The sequence below is a fragment of the Zootoca vivipara genome, chromosome W, assembly GCF_963506605.1.
Source record: "Zootoca vivipara chromosome W, rZooViv1.1, whole genome shotgun sequence".
NCBI classification, from domain to species: domain Eukaryota; kingdom Metazoa; phylum Chordata; class Lepidosauria; order Squamata; family Lacertidae; genus Zootoca; species Zootoca vivipara.
In genome coordinates, this window is record NC_083293.1 from 2,735,179 (window position 1) to 2,742,220 (window position 7,042).

Here is a 7,042-nt window from a genome sequence, read left to right on the forward strand (position 1 = left end):
AAAGAAGAAGGGGGGCGGCCAGGAGCAGAAGCCCACACAGCAGCAAAACGGGACTTTGCTGGCTCGAAAAGTTCAACACAAGTTTTTTTGTCAGTTCCACAATTCAGAAGCACATTTGCAATGATAAAAATTTGTTTACTTGTTTTTCTTCACAGGATGGTTTCGTGAAGTCTAGTGAAGGACTTTTACATGTGCAGGGAGCTGGAGATGTCTACATAAAAGGACTTAACTTGACACTATGTGATGTTTTGTATGTGCAAGATGCACAAAATAATTTGCTTTCCATTTCACAGATGTCTGAAGAAGGGTATGGAGTTTCTTTTGAAAATGGAAGCTGTCTCATCAAGAAAGGCGATGAGGAATTTCTGAATGCTCCAAGAGTTGATAATCAATATGTGTTTACTTTTGATTATGATGATGAAAATGTGGTTTATATACCTGAAGAGGCCTGTGATGCTAACACTGATCAGTTTCTTCTTACAGGTGGTTTTCGTCACACCAATGGTCACCTGAGTTTGCAGGAGGTGTCCAAGGAGGAGCCTGGAAGGGTTCAGGGTTTAAAGGTTCAACCCTGTGATTCTTTTGCTGATTGCAATGATCTAATTGCTGATGATGGGAAGCTGTCTAGCAGACAGACTTCCATACCCTGTGAAGTGATTCATATTGATCTAGCTGATCAAATGACACTTTCAGTGGATGAAGTTGCAAATGGCCAAGATGGTCAACTGACTCCCTCGGAGTGTGAAGAGGGGTACATCAGGAGTGATGATAATGCTGATCCCATTGGAGTGAAATGCTCCGGTCCCAGTGAAGATGAATTCACTTCTCAGGAGCTAGATGCTTTTCTGGATGAGAAGCGAATTCAAAAGGATCTCTCACGTCCCAACAGTTCTTGGGAGGGTAGTGTGTGTGAGGGAGCTGGGAATTCTGGAAAATCAATGCAGCAGGGACTTACACCCTTGTTGCACAGTGCCAATCCAGAGAAGATGCAAAAGGAAGGTATTTCCATGGTTCACCCAGATGGTGATGTCAATCCCAAGGGGGTGGTAAAGGAGGAAATTTCCCTGGTTCACCTAGGTGGTGCTACCAATCCCAAGTGGGAGGAAGGTGGGGGAATTTTCCTGGTTCATGCAAATAATGTGATTCACCCAAGTGGAGCAGCACAAGCTGCAGATGATGGTCAGGATGGTTCTAATTCAGTGGGAGGTAGTGGTACTGCTGTAGCTGGTGATGCAGCAGGCTACAAAGGTGTTGAAACCTCACTCAGACCTGCATTTAAGTCTGACACTGAATTGGGAGAACCACTGCTCACCATTGGTAATTTTTCTCTTGAAAAAGAGGAAATGAGTCTTTGCAAATCTGGAGGGGCTACAACATGCAAACAGCCTGAGAGATTTGCTGATGAGTTTGCTAGGGCTGCTGATGCTGGTCTTAGTAGCTCAGAAAAGGTTTTTGAACCTGCAAATTTCAAGGAGGTTCAGGAAATGACCTCAAAAGATGCTCAACCATGGCTAGCTGTCATGAAAGCAGAGATTGATTCCTTAGATAGGAATCAGACCTGGGAGCTGGTCAAAATGGTCCCAGGAATGAAGCTGGTAAAAAGCAAGTGGGTCTTTAAGGCCGAAGCTGACCAACATGGCAAGGTAGTGAGGCACACAGCCAAACTGGTCGCAACAGGGTTTTCACAGGTTCAAGGTGAAAACAACATTGAGACTATTGCACCCGATGTGAAGTATGAATGCTTAAAGATTTTGCTCAAGATTGCTTCACAAGAGAAAATGCACGTATCACATTTTGTATTGGATGCTAATGATGCAAATGTTTTGACTGGGATTTTGCAGGAGGATCTGTTTTTACTTCCACCTGCAGGAGTGCACGTACCACAGGGGATGGTCTGCAAGTTGAAGAAATCCCTATTTGGTCTCAAGAGGAGTGCCAGGTGTTGGGACACAACACTAACAGAGATATTGTTTTCTCTAGGTTTTCACCAAAGTATTGCTGATTCATGTGTGTTTGTCAAGGAAGAGGGGGAGCACAAACTGTATTGCTTTTGTTATGATGCTGAATTGCTTATCTTCTGGAAACACAAGGAATTGTACCTGCGTACACTTGCTAAGTTGCAGGAACACCACACCATGGTGGATCTTGGTGAAGTTTCCAACTGTTTTTCTCTGGAAGTTGAGAAAGACACAGAAGGTAATTTTCTGGTGCACCAGACCCAGAAAATTACAGAGGTATTGAATAGGATGGATTTGGGTGATGCAAATCCTATAGACACACCTATGGTGCCAGGTTATCGGAGAGATGATAACGCAGAAGCATTTTCTGACACCACTTTGTATAGATGTGTTCTAGGCAAGCTATGCTTCATTGCTAAACGTTCAAGACCTGACATTGCTGCAAGCTGTGATTTGCTTGGCAGGCATGCTGACAATCCTACTGTTAAGGATTGGCAAGCTCTGCAGCGCATAGGTCGCTATCTTCGAAGCACTATGCACTGCAGGCTGAAGTTTACAAGTCAAAAGACTGGAGGTCTTGAGATTTTTGCAAATGCAAGTTTCAGAAGTCATGCCACAGGTGGCACAAGCTCTTCTGGGGTTTGCTACTTGTACAACCACTGTCTGGTTGGCTGGATGTGCAAGGAGCAAACAATAGTGAGTTTGAGTTCCTATGCAGCGGAACTCAACACTCTCTCATTCTCGCTCACAGATTGCGAGTGGTTGATGCAACTGTTTCAGGATGTCAAAGTCAAGGTGACTTGTCCAGTACAGGTGTATCAGGACAACATTTCCTGTTTGGATTTGCTAGCTTCAGAGGGTTGCAAGCAAAGGTCCAGGTTCTTGCAAATGAGGTTGCGTCATGCAAGAGAGTGTATCAGGAAGGGACTGGTTCAAGTGTCCTACATGCCAGGTAATGATTTTCCTGCTAATGTGTTGTCCAAGGTTGTTAACAAAGAACAACTAAAGATGGATGTGCCAAAGCTACAGTTAGGATTACTGAGGTTTAAGGTTACACAGAATGGGGGAGTTTTGTTAGGATTTCATAGTAGATTCTGTTCCACCTTAAATAGGAACAGGCTTGGCAGAGGATGTTGAATGTATCACATGATATATATTTCCGTGGGTTGTACTATTGAAATGCTGTTAGTTAGTCTTGCTTTCGCTTTGAGGATGGAGACAGACACGTTTGGTCTATCTTCCAAGATGCTTTAGATGCTTTATAATAAACGCTTGTAAATATGCAAGGACTTCTCTCTGAGTATTCCTTCTGCTGCTGCTGCTGCTGCTGCTGCCACACCACGCTAACGCTGGAGATGAGCTCTGTTGATTGCGTGCTCAGGTCACAAAGACCTTGAGTCGTGTTCCATGGGAATCACCGGGACAAAGGAAGAGGAGGCTGCCGGCTGGACCTCCCAATGGTGATATCTCAACACTTTTCACTTCTTTGCTGTTGGGTGGGGAGAATTTGGCCACTACCGGTAGGAAAAGGAGATCTTCGGGGGGGGGGGGGGGTTGATGCTTTTAATTCACGGGGAAGGGCTTTTAGGAAACCCCCCCCCCCGTGGCTGTGTACTTCTCACTTCTTTTCTACACAAAGATTGATCTCCCTTGCTTAGAAACCCCCCCCCCCCGACTTTGCTGTTGGGTGGGGAGAATTTGGCCACTAGGAGGAGATCTTCTGGGGGGGGTTTGATGCTTTTAATTAACGGGGAAGGGCTCTTAGAACACCCCCCCCCGTGGCTGTGTACTTTTCACTTCTTTTCTACACAAAGATTGAACTCCCTTGCTTAGAACCCCCCCCCCCCAGGAATTTGCTTAAAAAACACATGCCTTCATCCATTGTTAGTGTGACACCTGCATCACCATTTTGGTAACCAACTGTTCAATATCAGACGAGTACTGTGTCAGGGCCAGCTTCAGGGAATCCTTAAGGTGCTCATCTGTCATGTTTGAACGTTGCTCTCTCTCTCTCTCTCTCTCTCTCTCTCTCTCTCTCTCTCTCTTTCTCCCCCACCCCCTCAGCTAGGGGCACCCATCCACCTCTCTCTCTCTCCCCCCCTCTCTCCCCCCCTCTCTCTCCCCCACCCCCTCAGCTAGAGGCACCCATCCACCTCTCTCTCTCTCTCTCTCTCTCTCTCTCTCTCTGGCTCCCAGTGGCTCAAAGAGACAGGGACAGGGGGGAAATCCCTCTGAGTCGCAGCTCCCGCTTTCCTCCCACGCACGCAAACTCACACACACCCCTCCCTCTCTGCCGGCATGAGGGAGGAGGAGACGGGGAGCTCTATGCAGGCAAGAGGGACAGGAAGCAATCCAGCCATTCTGTGCAACGCACTAACACAGTCACACACATACTGGTAAGCTCAGTATCGGGAAGAGGGAAGGAGCTCTCCCTGCAATTGCTCACGGTTATTGAGCTTTTTTGTGGGGAAGAGAAAAGAGTTCTTAAGGTTTTTTTTTAGGGGGGGAGCTCTTTCTTTTCTTTTCTTTTAGGCTGGCGATCACTAAGGAACCCACAATCTACCCGCGATCTACCAGAAACGTCCTGGGGATCTACCGGTAGATCCTGATCTACCTGTTGGCCATGCCTGCCCTACTGGAATAGATTATGCCCTTGTGGCCAGAAAGAGGTAGACTCTATGGCTCACATGATTCTGGACTGTCCCCTTTCTAATTTTTTTTTATTTTGGCCCCCTCTTATCCTTTATGAGACCTGGAGCCCTCCCCAACAAGGAAACAGTGGTCCAGCTCTTGCTGAGGGATGACTTCCCCGAAATTACCAGAATTATGGCCCACTACTTGTCCAGAATTTATGTAATTAAAATCAATACATCTAGCCTTCAACAATGATAGCTGAGGATCATAGAATCATAGAATCCTAGAGTTGGAAGAGACCACAAGGGCCATCCAGTCCAACCCCCTGCCAAGCAGGAAACGCCATCAAAGCATTCTTGACATATGGCTGTCAAGCCTCTGCTTAAAGACCTCCAAAGAAGAAGACTCCACCACACTCCTTGGCAGCAAATTCCACTGCCGAACAGCTCTTACTGCTCTCACTTGTGTGCCTTTTCCTCCTCCTGCTCTCCATTAGTTCTGTATGATGTAGAGTTACTATTTATACTAATGACCTATATGTTTTGTAAGTTTTGTTTTTATATTTTATATATATGCCAATAAAGGTGTTGAATTGAATTGAATTGAATTGAATTGAATTGATTCCCCAACCCAGATGGCTTGAATGTCTTCCCAGCAAGGCAGCAGCCACCACCCTCCGGCAAGGACTTGTGCAAATAAAGGCTGCAGCTTCTCAGGACACACATCCTGCTGCTGGCACTAAGCCTGCTTACCAAGGCCAGCCCAAGACATTTAGGCACCTGAGGCAGACCCCATAATGGCCCTCTCCATGGGCGTAGGCAGGGGGGGCAGGAGGGGGCAATTGCCCCCCTAGAAGCAAAAGCTGAGGGGCGCAGGCGTGGTAGCCCCAGGCTCCAGCTCCCGGCGCCAAGCTCCAGAGGAGCGCTAAGCAGGAGCGGGGAGCGTAAGCGGAGGAGGCAGACACAGTCTCGTGTTCCCCGCGCGCCTCTGGAGCTTCGCGCCGGGAGCGGGAGCCTGGGGCCGCCTCCTCGGAAGACCGGGGAGGCGCGGAGGAGGCAGCCACAGGCTCGCGTTCCCCGCGCGCCTCTGGAGCTTCACGCCGGGAGTGGGAGCCTGGGGCCGCCTCCTCGGAAGAGCTGGCCAGCGCAGGCAACGTAGCCCCGCCCACATTCACACTGTGCCCCCTCCCCTCCCGCCCCTTGCCCCCGCCCCTTGCCCCCCCCTAATTTTGATCCTGGGTACGCCCCTGGCCCTCTCCCTCCTCACCAGGGCAGAAGAGGCGAGAGAAGATCTCCCATCAGGAACAACAACAACAACAGCAAAATTCATATCTACACTACTTTATATTTTTAGGGGGTGGGACTCGAAGCAGTTTACAACCTAAATTAAAACATCAAATAAAACAATCCAGAAGAAAACATTACAGAAGAAAGTCAAATATAAAGTATACATTCAAAGCAACACATAGCTCTCAGGAAGCCAAGATATCTACATTAGGAACAAGGGGGTGGGGGGTGGGGAGGAAGATCAACATTGGGACCTGCTGCTCCTGTGGATCCTGCTGCCTGAGGTGGTCACCTCACCTTGCCTCATGGGTGGGCCGGCTCTGCCTTTTACGCAGGCAGGGAGCAGGGGGCCCCATCAGCACGCGGTGGTAGTGGGGGCCGAGGCTGGCTGTATTGGGGGAAGCCCTTTTCAATAATAATGCAATAATTTCATTATTTATATGCTGCTCATCTGACTAGCTTGCCCCAGCCACTCTGGGCAGCTCCGAACAAAATATTTAAAAGACAGTAAAATATCAAACATCAAAAAAAAAATCCCAATACAGGGCTGTCTTCAGATGTTTTCTAAAAAGTTATGTAGTTCTTTATCTCCTTGACATCTGACGGGAGGGTGTTCCACAGGGAGGGTGCCACTACCGAGAAGGCCTGGTTCCCTGTAACTTCGCTTCTCAGTGAGGGAACCGGCAGAAGATGTTCAGGAGAGGGACCCGGGTGTCCGGGGTGGAGACACTCCTTCAGGTATACAGGGCCGAGGCCGTTTAGGGGTTTAAAGATTCCCTCACTTTGGATCCAACACTTTGAATTGTGCTTGGAAACATACTAGGAGCCAACGAAGATCCTATAGGACCGGGGTTATATGGCTCCGGTGGCTACTCCCAGTCACCAGTCTGGCTGCCGCATTCTGGATTAGTTGTAGTTTCCGGGTCACCTTCAAAGGTAGCCCCACGTAGAGCGCATGGCAGTAGTCCAAGTGGGAGATAACTAGAGCATGCACCACTCTAGTGAGATAGTCTGCAGGCAGGTAGGGTATCAGCCTGCGTACCAGATGGAGCTGATAGACAGCTGCCCTGGACACAGAATTGACCTGCACCTCCATGGACAGCTGTGAGTCCAAAATGACTCCCAGGCTGCGCACCTGGTCCTTCAGGGGCACAGTTACCCCAT